Source organism: Protopterus annectens, chromosome 1.part1 (assembly GCF_019279795.1).
Source record: "Protopterus annectens isolate FY-2018-M chromosome 1.part1, PAN1.0, whole genome shotgun sequence".
Lineage (NCBI taxonomy): Eukaryota > Metazoa > Chordata > Ceratodontiformes > Protopteridae > Protopterus > Protopterus annectens.
In genome coordinates this window covers 440,483,383-440,502,681 of record NC_056726.1, presented here as the reverse complement: position 1 = coordinate 440,502,681, position 19,299 = coordinate 440,483,383, and the positions used below count along the sequence as shown (strand labels likewise).

The window sequence follows — 19,299 nt, the reverse complement described above, 5'->3', positions numbered from 1 at the left end:
TAGGAAACGTTAGGATCCTTCTAGTTGTTTGGTATGTCTACTGGTGTACATTCCAAAGGAGATATTGTACTCTATAATTTGCCTCATAAATGCTAAATATAAAGGAAAAATTACCTCTTTAGATTTCGATAATATTCCAATGGCAATCAGGTGGGCTAAGTAGAAAAATTTTCTGACTAATTTTGTCACATAAGAATCAAAACCGAGAAAAATATCAACTCATGATCCAAGGTCAATAACAACATTTTCATTTTGAAGTGGAATTTCATCTGCACTGTATGCTTGGGGGGGCTGTCTACATCATGTGACAAAATGGCACTTAATTTGAGCCAGTTTTCAGTACACCAGTTATTTACATATATAAGTATTTGATGAAGAGTTAGTGTATCAGGGGGAACGTGACAATAACTTCCAATTTGCTGTCATCTGCAAACGTAGTGCCCCTCTATGCCTCATAACATTTTTACCTCATTTACCCTTCCGGATCATTTCTCTATTTATGTAACAAGAAGGCAAACTAATATTCAAAAGCTGCAACATTTCATAGCATGTAACCTCATACATTTCAACAAAGACTCTTTTTATCTCCTATCTAAAGCTATATTACTGGAATACACTAAAATACATTTCACTATATGATGCAGTAGCTTTTTTTAAGTCTAGTTTCAACATCCTAAATGAATTTGCCCTTTCCATAAAAAAGCATGTTAGTGCCAACCATGTCCCCTTCTTGTCTCAAAATACAAAACACCTTATGAGATGTAGAGGTAGAGCCAGGAATACATGGTCAGCCAATAAAACCCTAACAAATCTCCTAAAATTCAGAGAATTCAGAAACCAAACCAAAAACCAAACTAAGTAAGATAAAAAAAAATACTATACTGAACTGCAATATAAAAACTACAAAAATCCCCAAATTTTGGTCCTCTATAAACCAGTGGCTGAATCCCGGCCGCACCACTCGACCATCTTTTACACTTAACACTACCAACTTTGCTGATGCTTTTGACTTTCATTTCATTCAGTTAGTCTTATCACTACTCCAAAATTCTCCTAATACCAACAACTGGACAACAACACCAGCTACCATCCTTCTTCATAACCTCTCCTTCCAACCAGTCCCCACTATTTACATAAAAAAATACTACATTACCCCCTGACAGCCAATCTACCGAATACCTTAAGATGGATGTAGAAGCAATAGATTACTCCATCTCCATTCCAACAAATTGCTTCATCAGTTATGCTTCTGTCCTGACCCTCTGGGAAAAAAGCCACATTCTTCCCCTCCACAAAGGAGGGCATTCAGCCAAACTCTCAAACTACAGGCCCATTGCCATTCTCTACCCCTATCAAAAATATTTGAGAAATGTATCCAGTCACAACTCTTTCATTACCTCACACAAAATAACCTCTTCATCTCAGTATGGCTTCTGCCCCCACCACAGTACTTCTACCACTTTACTTACTTTCACCAGTACAGTAAACACAAATAGGAATGACAAATAGACCTAGCGTCTGCCCTCTTCCTTGACTTATCCCAGGCCTTTAACATGGCCTCTCACTCCATTCTCATACACAAACTCTATAATCTAGGAAGAAACATCACTGCTATATCATGGTTCCATAACTGCCTCCACAATAGAGCTCAAGCTGTGAAGTGGCAAAATGACATCTCATCTTTTTTCCTGTCCCAGTCGGTGTACCCAAGAATCAATCTTCAAACCCATTCTCTTTAACATCTTCATCAATGACCTACATAAAGCCTGAAAAACTGTATCGCTAGTACAGTATGCAGATGATTCCATGGCTATATGTATATCAAACAACATCAATAATCTATAAGACCTTACCCAAGAGTCATTCTCTTTTATAGTAACCTAGCTGACACCTGGTAGGCAATTCCTAAACCTAAATGAATCCAAACTAATCCTATTTATTCCCTAACAACTTCAGTCAATAAAACCTCATTCTCAATTTCCTCATTCAACAAAACAAAAACTGAACTTGTCACACATACTAAATTACTAGGCACCCATGAGATGAGAACCCAAAATATAAAGAAAAAATATACCAAAACTACATTCTCTTTATACAGGCAGACCCTTCATCTCAGTCACTAGAAGAAAATGCATTGCCTCCTTTCTCCTCTTGCCTACTCTAACTTATTCTGCTCCCATCCTTAACAACATCCAAGTTGTCTTGCTAAACAAACTTAAGCAATGTTACTACAAAATAGCATGATGTGCCATCAACTTTCCAAATGGAACCCACCAGTGTACTGCCCTCAGAGAATTGCAGTGGCTGGAATTCCCACAATATCTAACCTATTCACAACTTCCACAAATCCGTAACATTCTATATAAACCTAACAACTGCCCATCCATCTCCAATCTTGTGCAAATATGTAACCCTTCCAGGCCACTATGTTCATTGGACAAATTCATATTAGATGTACCTTGGCCAGATTAAGGTAAACCATATGGACAACATGACTACTGTCAGCAGTCTGAGTAACACTGTTGTCTTTGTCGTGAGTGTTAGTGGCTTTGTCCCTAAAGTTTGGTACACTGCAGTGGTGATGGCACACCAGACTTGGTGCTGTTCTACATCAAGCCAGAGGACCTTCTTATTTTGGCCTACCCTGTTTCATCCCTCAGCCTCACTTTGTGTTAGACCCATGGTATGTGAAGAGATGGGTGTGCAGTGGAGATCTGCAATGTTTTGCCCCACCTCTGCAGCAGCTGAGGCATGTCTCCTCCCTTTCCCCTTTTGGACAACATCTTCCCATCACTCTGTCCCCAGCTTCTACCAGGGATTATCACAGGAGATACCCACAGGCTCACCCTCCCTCCCAGGGATGGAAATGCTCATCCCTCCCTGCAATTCCATCAGTAGCCTTAATTTCTAATCGAATCCCAGTTGACTAGGCCCTAGTTAGGGCTTTATCTCTCGATGTCATTGGAGCAACTCACATTATTTATTTGTATTTGTTGACATTATTCCACATGGACCTTTTTCAGACTCAGCTCAGGAACATTGTCTTTGTAAGTGACTTGTTCTGATTCACACAGTAGGCAAATGGAGGGTGAGGTGAGGGAATAAAACTCTGGACTACAGAAAGTATCTAATTAACAACTCATAGACTTAGATATCTGTGCTGACTGTCAGATAATAAACAGCTTATTGCCATGCCTTTGTTCATCAACATGCAAATTCTTTTGAATACACTTATAATATCAATAGTGCAATGGGTAGCACAGTCTCCTTTGCTGTAGAAGGCTGTGAGTTCCATTCCCACCCCCAGGTAGATTGATTGCTGACACTGCAGTGCAGCATAATGGGGGTACTGCAATCCTTCAGATGAGATGTTAAGCTGAGGTCCCATCTGCTTGAGTTGACAGTAGCTCAGGTAGATGTAAAAGATCCCATGGTATCTATCAATAAGAGTAGGTGTCTTTATTTAACACAACATAAAAACATTATTTACATATTTACAAAATGCACATATTTACAAGTATATATATATATATATATATATATATATATATATATATATATATATAAATATATATGTGTATATATATATATATATATATATATATATATATATATATATATATATATATATATATATATATATATATGGGTTCACTACTAAATCTCAAATTACGGAATCTCGAGACTCTGAATCCCGAAGACCAGAATCTTGAGATTCCATAATATGGAAATTAAAAAAAATATATAAAGAAAAAAAACATTTAGAAAGGTATATGCAGGGGGGCAAGCCCCCCTGCACCCCCAAACCCCCTGCACATAAATATACCAACTCCAAGATCACACTACAGTGGAGTGAAGAGCAAAATGTCCTTTCCACTCTGCACGGCACTATTTTGCCATTCACTCCACTCGGAGTTGGTATATTTAAGTTGCAGGGGGTGGGGGGTGCAGGGGGGCTTGCTCCCCTGCATATACTTTAAAAATGTTTTTTAATTTCGATATTACGGAATCTCGAGATTCTATTCTTTGAGATTCAGAGTCTCGAGATTCCGTAATTTGAGATTTAGTAGTGAACCTATATATATATATATATATATATATATATATATATATATATATATATACATATATTTTTTTACTATTTATAATTTTTCTTATAACCTCCTCATTGTTATTCTTCCATAATTGACTCCCCCACTCCTTACACAACCATAATCCAATTTTTCGCAATATATCTGTCAAAATCCATTTCCCATAAAACAAAATTTCATTTAGTCTTTCATTCCAAATAACCCATATTACATAAAATAAATTCTTATATATCCTTCTCACATATTCTGTCTTCTTATTCTTGTAATATCCATACATAATCATGTTTATATCTATACTGCTTTTGTCATTAATATTCTCAAAAAAATGTTCTTCACACAAATTTTCCCAAAGTTTCACCACTCTTTTACATTTCAAAGAAACATGCTCTGTGGTCTCTTCCTCCCCACATTTCTATAGTTTCCCATGCTTCATGTTCTCTTCCTTTCAAACATCATCTTGTCATTGAAAAAACAATTTTTATACTGACTTTTAAATTCAATCCACCATCCAGACCAGTCCTTCATGGTGCTGTGTTGCTTCTATAACTGTAATACTTCCTAATCTCCCATTTCATCCCATAATTTCTCATTTATTCTTTTTATTCCCTTTTCTATTTTAATATACTTCCTTTCTTCCATTACCTCTATCCATATTGCTATAGTCTGAAAAACCCTTAACAACTGTGTCACCATCTGCTACCCCCAAGTGTTCCGTTAATACAAATTTTAGAACCAAGCCCCCCCCCATTTTATAGATCCATTGACTTTGTTCCACACAACTGTTTTATATCTTTCCCTTTCTTTTTATATTTTCCCTTAAATCACAAGTTCCCTGCAATAATAATTTTCATGTTAACCACCACAATCTAATATTTGAGGAAACAGATTCCCTCTTCCCTTGCCAGTATATATGCCTATAATGTTATAATTCTCTGCATATGTTCTTTCCACCTCACATCCGCAGCAGTTAAGCTTCCCATCCTTACAACATTACATCTAGTATTTTCACTGTTTTTCACACAACACAACCACTCCAGAATAACGTTCACTTCCTAAGTTCCATATTATATTTCCACCCCACGATTTTTCTGTTTGCAGTCTTTCTTTACTTGTCAAGAATTTTGCATCCTGTAACAGAATAACATCCACATCACATTTAGCACACCTTTCCAGTATAATACTGATCACGTGTTTTGTAAGTACACTAAAGTTGTGGCTTTTCCTTCTTTTTAAGTTTAGAATAAAGATTTTTAAATTTTCATTTTCTTATTTTTACACTTTCTCCATCTGAATATTTGTTCCTGGGTTTATAAACAAATAATCCTTGATCGTCAGAATCAGATTTTTCACTGGCTAGAATTTCAACTAATATTAGTATCAATTCCCTTCTCCTGACCTATTTTCCTGCATGTACTCTCTCTCCTCATTTCTCCTCTCCATATTGTTTCTTCTTCTATAGTTTATTCTTCATCTAGTTTGCCCTGTCCCCCAGCCTCTTATTGTACTTCCTCATGTATGTTTTCTTCCATTTCTCCCTTTTATTTCATTATTTACTGTTTGCTCTTGACAACTCATCCAAAACTGTCCCCTTTTTTACACAACATGCATTCAGGCACACACCTTCTTGCTGTATGTCCCGGTTACATTGTGCCTTGTCATAGTCATTAATTAAATGACAAAAGTCCCCACAAAAGAAGCACAATTTAGGCTGGCTAGCATATCTTAATCTTCCTCAGTAGCCAGCCACTAAAATAACATCTGTCAATTGTTTCACTGTTTTTGTTTTCACATTTCCAAACAGCTTCCAACCTCCACCATCCATACCTCGTTTCTCTCATCTCTGATTTCACAATATTATCGACAGTTTCACACAGACTGCATGGTATTTTTAATAGCATCTTATTTCATTTTGTCAGTTCTAAACTGCAAAGCAACATTTTTAATCATTTAAGTTACTACCAGAAAACAAATAATTGTTCCACAGATACATGGCATTCTTTTTGTTACATAGTTCCAGAAATGTCATCCTTAGTCCATCAGTTTCAAATGTTAGGTCACAAAACGTTACTGTCCTAATATGTATAAAAGACTAAATTTCTCAAGTTTGAATCCCCAGAATGGTTACCAGATTGTTCCATATTACATAATATCTGTTGACTGCAGTGTCATTTTTGTTTTTATTCTCACAGTTGTTTTTCTCTTGTTTTAAAAACAATTTTACTTACAGTTTCTTGCTGCTCTACTTTTTCACTTGCTATCACTGTTTCATTTGTTTTAGTTGCTGCATTATCTGCTCCCACAAAACTAGACGCCTTCTCAGTTTGTTTCTTTCCTCTTTTAATTTCAGTCACTGCTGCATACGTTTTAACTGCTGTATTCTCAGCTGCACATCACCCAGTTCCTTTTCACATTACCATTCTCAGCACTTCTGAAAAGGTTATCTGCCATCTCATCCCATGAAACAGGAGACCTGTCATCTAGATCATCCTGTTCGATTATTTTTAACAGGACATCAACTACAAGCCCCCAATGACATTTCTGTTATCTGCACCACTTCAACAAACTTGCTTACTTCCTTCTCCATAGAGGCAGCTAAGCTCTATTCATTTGTAACATCCACCACACAGGAATCTTTGTTTACAGTCTGAAGCTTCATATTAAACAATAATTTCATCAAATTCTCACTTTCCACCTCCAATCCTCTATTAGCTTTTCTCTCTTCCATGTGGCGGTTCTCTTAAGCCTATTCTTTGCTGCTGTAGGAGCTGTTGGGTGCCATCTAGCAGCTCCAAAGAGTAGCAGAAGTTCCTCAATGCTCTTGCCAAATTTCCTTAGTAGTATCAATGCCATTTCAAGTCGCCCCTGAAAAGAGGCTCCTTGCCTAGTAGGACTAACCCACTCACAAACAAGTAAGTAGATAAATAAAACATTTCTCATTACGCATCTTTGCAAAATGATTCTGTCTAGAATAGCAACTGCATACCTGATTAAAAAGATGGCACTTCTTCCTCCTATGCATATAGAATAACCTAGTAAACAAGGCTTGTTTTTCAACTATGCAATTTTCCTTTACAGTCTGACAGTTCATCACCTTTAATCTTTAAGTGCATTTACACTTGATTTCCCATTTAGCTTTTATTTGATTTGTATTATATCTTACACATGCATTTCCTCATTTCATTCCTTTAACTGTTTAATTGTAATAACTGTATACATGTCATTTCACTAACTCTTAACACATCTGCATTAGAGATGGATGTAGCACAAGGCTCACTTGGCCTTTGCTAGCTGGGGGTGGCTCATCACTGCTGCTATCCTCAAATTTCAGCTGTAATCATGAACTCTTTTTGCACAGGGACTCTGTGATTTACAATCAAAGTTGCTAACTTCCATGATTATGCATCAGTGCAGTAAATGAAAAAAAAAGAAGTGTTCACTCCAGTTCCAGTGATCTATGTTGCAACCTCCCATATATCAGTATTACTGTTTGGCTCAGTTAATTCTGCACTGACCTACCCATACACACTCTTTGATATTTGGCCTTTTTGTACAGTGCGAGTGGTAGAGGTAGGCAATGCTAAGCATTTGCCATTTTGTTTTACTTTTTATAAAGAAGCTCTTCTCTGCCCTTTCACAGTCACTCCCAAATGTTTAAAATTAAACATAAAAACTTCTTTGTCCCCATTGTGTGTCACCACCCCCCCCCCAACAGCAATTATAGTGGCACAATCTAGATATGGAAGGTTTGTTTTACTTAATATGGCTGCTCAGTACTGGACAGTCAAGGGCAGAGATGGTGAGTAAAAAATATAGCAACAGGGCTGATCAAAGCTGCACTGTTCTGGAATATAGCTATAATCAAGAAGCTGTTTACATTCAATGAAATCTTTTGCTTTCCTCGTTGAAGCATAACTCTCAACATTTTTGCTCACAAATCTGAGACAAAGCCAGAAAGAATGAGGAATAAAAAATTAAAGTCAAGGATCAACATGACATTTTTTGGAAGTATGAGAAATATAAAGCTAATGTATGGCATCACTGATTAACTGCAATACTCTGTGACTGACTAACAACCCGTGGTGGTGGTGGTGCTGCGGTAGCATTGTCGCCTCACAGTAAGACGCTGACCGGTTCGACTCTCAGCTAGAGCGCCTTCTGCCTGGGGATATGCGTGAATGGGTGTACCTTCAAGAAGGTTGTGCATCAGGGCTGGTAGCTCGGCATATAAAAATCAACTGCCAATCATTAGCGGACCGCAGTTCCGCTGTGGTGACCCCTAACCAGGAAAAGCTGAAAGACACGACAACAACAACAACAACTCTGTGACTGACTAAAAAATCAAAAAATGTTATGAGGGACATGCAGTAGAAATATGAGGCAAAATGAGGAAGTTCAGCAAAACCAGGAATTGTTGAGATGTATGTGTCATTGAGATAGATGGTAGACTTGGAAAGTGGATAGAGAAGAGCAAAGATAATAGAAAAGCTGTAACTTTATTATGGCCATAAGGACAGGTTGCTCCCTGCAGACAGCAGGTGGTTAGATAATTCTGTATGTCCATTATGTGAGGGGTAACCAAGAATAGGCATGCATAAACACATCATCAGGTAAATATTTAGCTTAGTTTTGAAGGACTGAGATTGTAATGTTTGTACAAACCACCCCTGCTTCTACTGTAGTGGGACAGATATACAGATAGTGGTCGGTCCAGAAACATGAGTGGTTCATATTCATAAATGGTACAAGCCCAAGGAAGGAATGTCTGGAACTTGGAAGCATGGATTTTAGACATACCTCTCAAATTCATTGCTCAAGAACTCCAGACACAGCCACAAATCCAGGGAGATAAAGTCCCACAGTCAGGAATATTGTTTTAAAAATTACTCTAATTTACTTTATAAGTTAACAGAACAGATTCTGCATCAGCATGCATTTTCAGGTCACTAGAAGGAGTGAAACTCTAATGTCTGACATTACTGACAAAATATAATTCTTAGTGTTTTACTAGCAAATCAGAAATTTTACAAGGACTAGGGTATAAATATAAGGCAAAACCAGGAACATTATGTAAAATCAGGGACAGTAGAGAGATATGGACTTTGTCTAGACTTGCATAAAATGACTGTGTTGGAGAAATGTCTGCAGGCGGCAACAGTTTTCTTTAACACTTTTATACAGCAGTGTGGTAACCTGTGTCCATTTGTACTCAATAGCCTCACCCTAATGAACCTTAGAATGCACTGAATAACCTTGCATAGTAAAATATTGCATATTTCATTGCAGAGTGGAAGTTTGTTACTCAGTAAGACTTTAGCAAAAGTGAGTTTTCACTGATAGTGACAGGTTATAGAATTTATTGAAGTTTGCATGCCAACTGTGCATGTGTGTGTGTGTGTGTGTGTGTGTGTGTGTGTGTGTGTGTGTGTGTGTGTGTGTGTGTGCATGTGCGTGTGCGTGTGTGTGTGTGTGTGTGTGTGTGTGTGTGTGTGTGTGTGTGCAGAAGCTGAAAACTGTGATCATCCTTCACTGATAGCTTTGGAGTAGGAGACCATGGTTTCTAGTCCCATAAATTATGACAGCTAATTGTAGCTAATTTTGCTTATGCAAAAAAAAAATTATCCTAGCAATTTCTAAGTATATAAGAGTGATGTTTGAAATATGTTCCTGATTTTGGATCCCTCATTAATTTTTGCCTTTTTCCCTGATTATTATTCTAAGAGATTCAGATGTATTATTTTTATCACAATCAGATAAGGTACATATAAAGTGGCTATATATGTTGGTTGGAAGTAGGGGCTACCTGTGGATAAAAATAACTTGCCCTCTTATCTTTTGGCCATTTTAAACAGTTTGGCTTTGCAGGACATGTGTGCAATTGTGTGATATAACATGCTTGTGTGAAACAAACTTGAAATACATAAAGGAAACAAGGTGGTGGTGTAGCTATCGTATACTCCGACAAACGCTCTCTCTATCCTCTACCTACATCTCCTCCCAGTTTCCATCCAGCTGAAATTCTTATTGCTAACTGTACAATATACATAGCCAAGAAAGATAAATGATAAAGATGCAAAAGGACATCTGTCCAGGGGTATGTTTGCTGTTACCTTTGGAACTGAAGAGATGTCAAGAACAAAGCTGATTATTTCCATGATCTCATTATGGTGAAGATATATCATTGTAATAGATGAGCCTGAGCTAGATCCTGAGATGTTAACTATCTGAGAAGATGATGATGTATGCATATCAGTCATTTCCTTGTAATTTAGAATTATACACATTTTATTGAAATAGTTGCTTATTATAGACTGATGGTGAAATTATACAGATATGATCATTACATACATAAATATTTAAGCTTAACACTTTATGCAGACTTGCATACAGAAAGACAAAGCTGACTACTTCAAATCAGAGATTGCTTTATGTGCAGGAAGGCCAGACTGACATTTACAGCTAGTCATCTTCATTTATGGTTATTCTAAATATGTCACTCCTGTGGAATGAATATGAGAGTCCTGAGTCTGATCATGCTAGATTTTTTGGCAGTGATGAATTTATTGAGGGCTACCTAGTCTAGAACTGTTCTCAAAGCGGAGGTTTGCTTTAGTCAGTCATTTTGATGTCTGTTTCTTAGTTTTGCAATAACTGCAGAATCATCTGTATTGCTATACAGTGTTGTTTAAAATGTGTATGCTTTTGTTTGAGACTATCTAAAATTGCTGTTGCATATCCTTGTTAAATTATGTGACTACACCTTTATAGTGTATTCCTCTATGAAAATGCTGATCTTTTGAAACTTGCTACCAAAAGGATAAACCACACAGACTAGAAGTGTAATATCTGGCCAACAGCCAAATGGATCACTCTTGTTACTGCTAAAAATTTTTTCAGCAAGCAGAGTATGAGTGGTTGCCGTTGGAAAACTGTCGATGTAAAGTCTATTGCCTCATATGAAAGGGTCACTTTGGTAAATAAAATGACTGTTTTACTTGAAGTCTTAATCTTTCCTTATTTCTTAGTTCAAAAAGTAGGTCATCTGTAGGCTTTGCATAAAATGCCTCTGAGATACAAAGCACTCCAAAAGTTCTGAATTAATTTTTTTGGGACACGATGACTTCTTTAAAAATGTCACTGATTAGTTCTACTGTTTCTCAAAGGTATAGATTGGATAATATATGCCCTTAACTAAATATATAGTGATCTTGCTTCTTATTTTGGTTAATTTTGCCATTCCATCCTTATTGTCGCCTTCTGGCAGTCTCTGAATATTTTGTAAGAGTAAAGCTAGGATACTGAGCCATTAGTATTAAGGAGTTTACAGCTCTCAAAGAAATGTTGGACAGATATAGAATATCCACATAAAATCAACACATCTCTGTGAAGTATCATACGGAAAACTCAACAAAGCCACTATCTTCTTTTGGAAATGTTTTATGAGAAATGGTTGTAGGAACTGCCGTTAATATTATCAGACATAAATCATATTTATACTTCATCACTCCAGGCAGCCTGCCTGACTTTTTAAGCTTAGAAATTTAATGTCTACATTTTAAAATAGTAATATGAGATGTCCAGAAATACTTTAGTAGTTTAGAATAATATACTTGTGCTCCTGCAAAGTTGACTGATTAACACTACTATTTTTATGTAACATGTATCCGTAGTTTCTCACTAAAAGAACTGCCTCATAAGGTTAATTATCTTCCCAAAGATAACATTTTTAGGAAATAATCCACTGGGAACTCTCCTCATTGTGGTCTAAATCAATAGACTTCAGGGTATGGATCTAGATATTATAAAATTCCTTCTCCTCTTCTTCAGAAGAAAGTGGAGATTGAGACCTTTGCTTCTTAGGTTACCCTCATCTACTAACACTGACATCAGCAACTTATAAACTGGTGCTAATGTTTGGAAATTGTCTACAGCCCACTGTCACTTTGAGGTAGTATGATAAAGTTACCCTCCAAGGTAATCCTCATCTGTAACCTGAATGCCTCTTGGGCAAGATAAAACTATTCTTCCACTAAAAACTGGTAATGTATACCTGGTAGTCAAGGTGATGGAATGGCAGGTAGTGTTTCTCTTGGTGATGTTGTCTTGGGTTGCAAGGTAACAATATAGTCTCCATTGTGGTGTGACAGTAAAGCAGATCACATTCACACAAATCATACATTCACACTCCTGTGAAAGCAAAACACTAGAATGTGTTCCTTTATGTAAAGCACTAGTGATTAATATCACTAGTCTGCACCAGAGAACAGGATTTCATAATGGAGTAAGGAGACTGCCACAATGAGGGCCACGACTGCAAGCCAGGACTGATTCATAGTGGCATACGATAGTGGCATGCAACAGTGGCGTGCAAAACTTAAGTGAGAATGTTTGTGGACAGATAATTAAACGAGAAGAGGAAATGAGGGGCTGAAAGTGTGAAATGGGAAGGAATTATCCGAGAACATGGAAGATGAACTGGAAAGTGGAAGAGGCCCTGGTGGGTACAGGGAAAAGTAAGGGCAAAATAGTGAGCTGGAAGTTGGAATGAGCAGACAGTAACAATCTATATCTCCAGAGCTGGTGATGGGGAGGTGTAGAATATGGTGCAATAGGAATGAAGAAGTCAGTACAGTAGTTACAGATATCTAAAATAATTTGTACTGGGGGACTGATGAGGTTAAGGAAGAGGAGGAGGAGTCAGGGAAATTCTGGGACTGAGAATGTTTGGCACAGGAACAGAAAACTGGTTTGCAGGAAGTAGATAAGGTGAGTATATACATATATATATATATATATGTATATATATATATATATATATATATGTATATATTTAGTTTGTTAGTTATTTTGCTGGTTATTGACATTTTTTAATTGGGAAAGTCTGACTGGCAATAACCCATTTTCAGTGGAGGCCTGAGAACAAAAGCTCCACATTAAGTGTAATACAAAAAAACTTTACATACAATACAGAAATTATATGGTTCCATATCGTATGTACTATAAGAAACTTAACCTAAAACACAGAAATAATGAGTGTCATATGAGCTTCATCATTTTACAAGTAATACAAATATTTCAGAAACTGCAGGGATATTCCATGAGGAATAAATCTGAGTCTTGATTGCATTAAAAAGCATTTCTAAACTATATAAAATATGCTTATAGAATTAGCAGTTGAAAAAACATACATAATTGTATATAGTGTTAATAAGTATATGTACAAACTGAAAGATAACAGGAGGATATGTGAGGAGAAAAAAGAGAAATTAAGATAGATAGAGGAAATGTACATGGGTGGGCATAAAAGATTCATGATAAGGGAAAAGAATGAAGTGACTTATGAAGAGCAGTAGCAGATCCAAGATTCAGACAGGGATGATTTTAATGAAGATGTAAATGTGTGGAGGTTATGCAAGCACCTGAGGTTATGTCAGGACCTGATTCTTAATGGGGATGTAAATTTTGAGAATTTTGCTAAAACCTGGACAGGCACAATGTTTATTTATTTATTTATAACAGAGAATATGTAAGATGGTGACGTAGTTCTATTCAGTTTAGTACTTTAGGTGCAGTATAGCGGTAGTTTGACAAATGCAAAGCGTGCAATTGAGAGATGCTATGATGAATGTTGAGGAAGGTTTTCAAAACGAGTTTTATAATAAGGAGAAAATGGAAGTTGGTGTTATGGGTTCTGAGGTACATTTGTAAAAATATTTATTGGTCACACTTTAGCAAGATCTGCGGACAAGAACATCACAATAATTCTACCCAAGTGTAAAATGGGTATGGACAAAAAAAATCATTAAAGAAAATCTTTAAGTAATGGAGATGTCAAACCTTTCACAGCAGTCCAGGTTAAGAGGCTCTAATAATGACTGACTGTAGGTCTGATTCTATTCAAGCAGGCTGGGTTCATTAAAGAAAAATCATCAGACAGTAAATGTCATCAGACAGTAAATGTTTCCATGGACTCATTAGATAGTAGTGGGGTTAAAATGGCATGATAATTATGTCCATTAAAAGGTCTTTGACTTGGAATTGTGATTGTTTGTGTACAAAATATGATGGGAAATGTGTTTTAGGAGTGAAGTGGATAAGGTGGGTGGAAGCATTATATCAGAATCCCACATTAAAAGTTGTAGTTAATTATCAGCAGCGACCATTCTTATTAATTTTGTTTTATTACTTTATATTTTGTTTATATTTATTTAAAATATTGATTAAAATATTGATTTGTTTGCTGCACTATTGTCCTATAACTTGTTTTGTTGCGTTTTAATGTTCATTGTATTTATTATTTTAAATATGTAAAATAGTTAGGAGGCAACACTTTAATACTTTTAAATAAATAAATACAATTAGGAGGAAATCTCAGAAGGAATGTCTGCTAGCAGGGGAGGTCAATACAGGACATCCACTATTACCTTGCCCTTTCTTAATCATAAATGAATTATTGTCAAAGAGTATTCTATACAGGTTCACAGACAAGGAAAGGGATATACAGTTTCAGTATCTTATATAAAATATTGCCTGATCCTCCTAATATAAGATGCCAATGAGACTTCTGGTTGATTGAGTGAGTACAGATGTTTTAGAGATGTTCCTTCTGTTTGTTGTTTACTTCTTTGTCAGAACATAAAATATCATAATTGTGATGTCATTTTCTCACATTGTTGACACCCAATTATGATGAGCAGTGCTTTGCACACATTCTGTAGGGATGTCTACTGTGTCAGAGGCTGTGTGACTCAGAGAAGAGGGGAAGACATGAGATTATTTTGTTAAAAAATGCTTTCTCAAGTCTGTGTGACCTCAGATGTTCAGCTCATCAACAAAAAGTTTGCTTTCTCAATGCCAAACATTGCTGAGTGATGCATTAAGACAAAACACCTGTGCAGGTGAAGTGCTACATGACAGGACTGGGATTTGTTTACAACTATTTGTGCTTCACAAAATAGGGAAAATGTGGCTTGTTACTCATTTAAACTAAAATATTATTGCACTTAGGTGCAATAACATTTAGGTTAGGTTTATGTCTAACCCTATTCCACAAAGCCCAGGCAGTTTATTTATTTATTTTATTTATTTATTTGACATTTGTTGACTGGATTAGTTAGAGTGAGCTGAAGCCTTTTTCAGTGGCGGCCTGGGAAAAAAAGCTCCACAGTTACAAAAAACATGTAGAAAAACAAAACTCCTATACATCAAAATTAGTAAATTACCATAATATGAAGTACATGATTAGCAACCCCAGACAGTATAAACATTTTAACATTAATTGAAGCAATGTCAAGCTGAGCACCTCACTGGCCGTCTTCAAGGGAAATCTTGATGAGTGGATGGGAAATAGAAAATTCACCCTGAGGATCACTCCAGTGGCTCTACTCGACAGACGCACTAGGAACTAAGGTTGAGTGGCATGATGCCAGGGTAATCCTATGGGCTAGGCTTGTAAAGGCTCCAGGGCCATTAGCTTAGTACACACCTATGAACCTATGAACAAGCTGTACAATCACTTCAGAGGATATGCCTCAAGTTGCTTCAATAACGTGCAGCACAATTGCTGTAAATTAAGAGTTAACTTTTTTATCGCAGAATATTAGTGATAGAAGAAAGGGAGTTAGACGAGAGGGAGGTGATGAGTATGGGGTCATCAGTCATGGAAGGTACGTACAGTGACAGATCCATGTTCTGTTTAGATAGTTTTTCATAGCAGCTTTGAATTGAAGTGAGTGATTGATATTTCTAATATCCAAAGGATGTTTATTCCACTGATTGGGCTGGGGGTAAATGTAAAGATTTTCCTGTTTTTGGGTTAGGCTTGTAGATTTGAAGACGGGGTTTGTTCAGAGCTTCATAGAGACCTTAGTAAGGAGTAGAGGGAGACAACTGAGGGAATGTTGGGACATAAGGTGAGAACATACAAAATAGAATTTGTCATTTGAAGCTGAGAGAGAAGCAGCTGGTAGGGAAATTCTAGCCAGTTTAACCTTTTAAGAGCAAGGCAGTGGTGCGAGTGATAGGAATAATCTGCTGCGAATCTTGCAACTTTGTTGTAGGTGGATTCAAGTTTTGTTAGGAGAGTGGTTTGAAGGTTAGCAAGGATTTGTGAACGATAGAATACCATGGGGAGGAGGTAGGCAATGGATAGGGAGATTTTAGCTTTACTGGACAACATGTTTTGCTCCTATAAAGGAGTCCAAGTTTTTGGTGGGGTTTCCTAATGCTGTTGAGAACATGCAGATCAAATTTGAGATGTTATCAACGATAACCCCTAGTACTTCGGTGTGTGTTTCAATGGAGATTGGAGTGTTATTGCGGGATGAGATTGAGAAGGCAGATTTAAGATGGTTTATATTTTTGGGGAGGAAAAGTAAGTTTAGTCTTTTTTGGATTTAGAATTAGTTGGTTCTTAGACAATTTTTGATGGATTTCTGTGTGATTGTAGTTAGGTTGTAGAGGGAATCAACTGTGGTGATAAAAACCTTCCACATAGGATTACATCCATAAACAATCTTAATCATTTCAAAATATCTCTCAAAAGACACTTATTTGAATCCTGGCTTTGCACATGTAACACTCCAGGTTAATTATTAACTTAGCATTGCTTATACAATTTGGCTGTATGTACTAACTCTGTTAGCATACCCCTTCTAACAACACTACTTCTCTATAAGTAGTTACATTCCTAGCTGCAACTCTCAACCTGGAAGTATTACTAACTATGCACTACTTTGTCTAAGTGATTCTCCCTGTTTAATTTCCTAACTAATGTTATGTTCCTCCACATATATAAATTCAACCATATAGTTGTCTATATTCAAGTGTTTATAGTTTTGTTCTGTTTTATACTGTGTATATATTTTTGTTTTTACATTTATATCCTGTAAATGTGTTGACACTCATTTTTTAATTAATTTTGTTTATAATTTCTATTACTTATTGTGATAGTTTGTATGTAAACTTAGACTGGATATTTTCTCCCTGGGCCTCCACAGAAAATGGGCACTGTCCCAGTCAGACCATCCCGGTAAACAAATGTAAAATAAAATAATACATGTCCTTTCAGAGGAGAGAAGAAAAAACTCCACCACAGCAATAACAATATACATTTTTTAAAATACATATTTGAGAGTGGAGAGACAGAGAGACAAAAAACAATATGCAAGTAGGTTTACAGATCTATGGAAGAGATGTAGAGACAGCTGTTAATTCACATTATTTAGTTTTCATTGGATGAGATATGATTCACAACTAGGCAAATAAAAATAAATAAAATAACTGTGGAGTCACCTGTGTATTGCACAAGTGATGACTTTCGGCAAGATGTATACAATAGGTTGTTAAAGGTATTAAACAGTAATGGGCCAAGGATTGATCGTTGAGGTACGCCCATCTTGACAGGTAGAGCAGAAGAAGTTGCAGCAAGCCATTTAACAGATTGAAGTTGGTCATTAAGGTAACTGGCAAACAAGGAGATAGTGGAAGTGGATAGGTTTAGTTTAGAGAGTTTGTGTAGGAGGAGGGGGTGGGAGACGGTGTTGAATGTCTTTGAGAGATAAAGAAATAAACACAAGACAAGTTTGTTATGGTCTCTAGCTTGGAATATGGTGTTTACAAAGGAAATGAGGGTGGCGGAGGTGCTATGTTTACGACAAAAGCCATGTTGTGTGGGGGTAAGTAAGTTGTCTTGTAAGAGGTAGTGAAGGATTTGTTTGTGTACACATTTCTCAAGAATTTTAGAAAGGGGGGAATATAATTGCAATAGGCTTGAAGTTAGCAAGTTCTGAGGAGTTACCTCCCTTGTGGAGAGGTAAGGTATAGAAATGTTTCCAGATACTGGGTACTTTAGATTCAGTAATGGATTAGTTAATGAGACTGGAGATGGGGAGGGCAAGAGAGTTAACAGATTTCTAGAGAAGAGTGGTGGTAGAGTATCAGTAGAGTGGAAGCAGGGTTTAAGCTTTAGAAGTAAGGATTTAAAGTAGTTGGTGGATACAGGTTTCAGAGAGAAGGCCAGAGAGGGGTTGGAGGATGTGGGAGGGTCAGGGGGGATATTACCGTTTGGGTTGGAGTTGGTCTGAAGTGTTAATTTGCTGATAGTGTTGCTGAAATAAGAGTTGAAATTGGTGGCAGTTTCTAGTGGAGTGTTATTGGGGCATGGTTGGGGTGATGAGGGGTTACTTGGATGAAGAATTTCAAAGCAAAGAAGCAAAGATGTCAGCTGACCAAGAGAACAGGTGATAAACAAGGTAAATGAATAATGATAACATCACTGTTCAGCCGCGGAGAAGCTTCCAAGTTACAATCTGTGGCAAAAAGCACTTAATAAACAGATTAAAATCACAAAATAGCTGTTAGAGGACAAGTGCTTTTGGCAAACTGCCTTCTTCCGATCCATAAACAGCCTTTAGAAACAGTAGAATAAGTCGATCTACTTAACAGCTATTTTGTGATTTTAATCTGTTTATTAAACAATTTTTGCCAGAGATTTTAACTTGGAAACTTCTCTGTGGCTGAACAGTGATGTTATCATTACTGGATGAAGAATTTGGTTACTGGTGTGCCAGAATTACTTTGGGTTGGTAAAGTATGAGGTTGTACGGTTATTATAGAAGTTCTTATATTTGTAGATAGATTTCTTAGTAAGGTTGCAAAGTTCTTTATAGTGTTGGATGTGGGAGTGGAGTTTTGTTTTGGACCAGATCCTCCAAGCTTTGTCTCTTTTTTGCATTAAGGAATGGCTGTTGAGTGTAAGCCAGGGGGATATGATACATTTTACTCTAACAGTATGTAAGGGGACAATGGAATTGAGAATATTAAAATATGGAACTGAATTTGTGAACGGCATCATCAAGGGGTAAGTGTCTAAAGAAGAACCACTTGATAGTTGTGTTAACAGTTAAAAAAAATCAAAATCCCACTGCCTAGAGCCTCACCATCACTAATGTGTCTATGAATTCTATGGAATATGTTTTCATAATTTAGATGTTTCAGTTATGATACTTTGCATCTTGACTAATACAGATGTGATACTTCTTTATAGACCCATTCTGAAAAAAAAGTGAGCTTTATACACAGCAAATCTAATTCAATGGCAGTACCATTTCAGCAGATGGCTGCAGGAGACTTAAAGCTACTGGAGGTGAGGAAGGGTAAATTAATTGGGCATTTTTATTATTTCCTATGTGCAAACAAACAACAGAGGAAA

General features: G+C 36.7%; 1 protein-coding gene across 1 annotated transcript in view; it reads right to left on the bottom strand.

The window, feature by feature from the left end:
• Nucleotides 1–19,299, bottom strand: part of EDARADD (EDAR associated death domain) — a 328,759-nt gene that overhangs the window by 158,907 nt on the left and 150,553 nt on the right. The window lies entirely within an intron of this gene.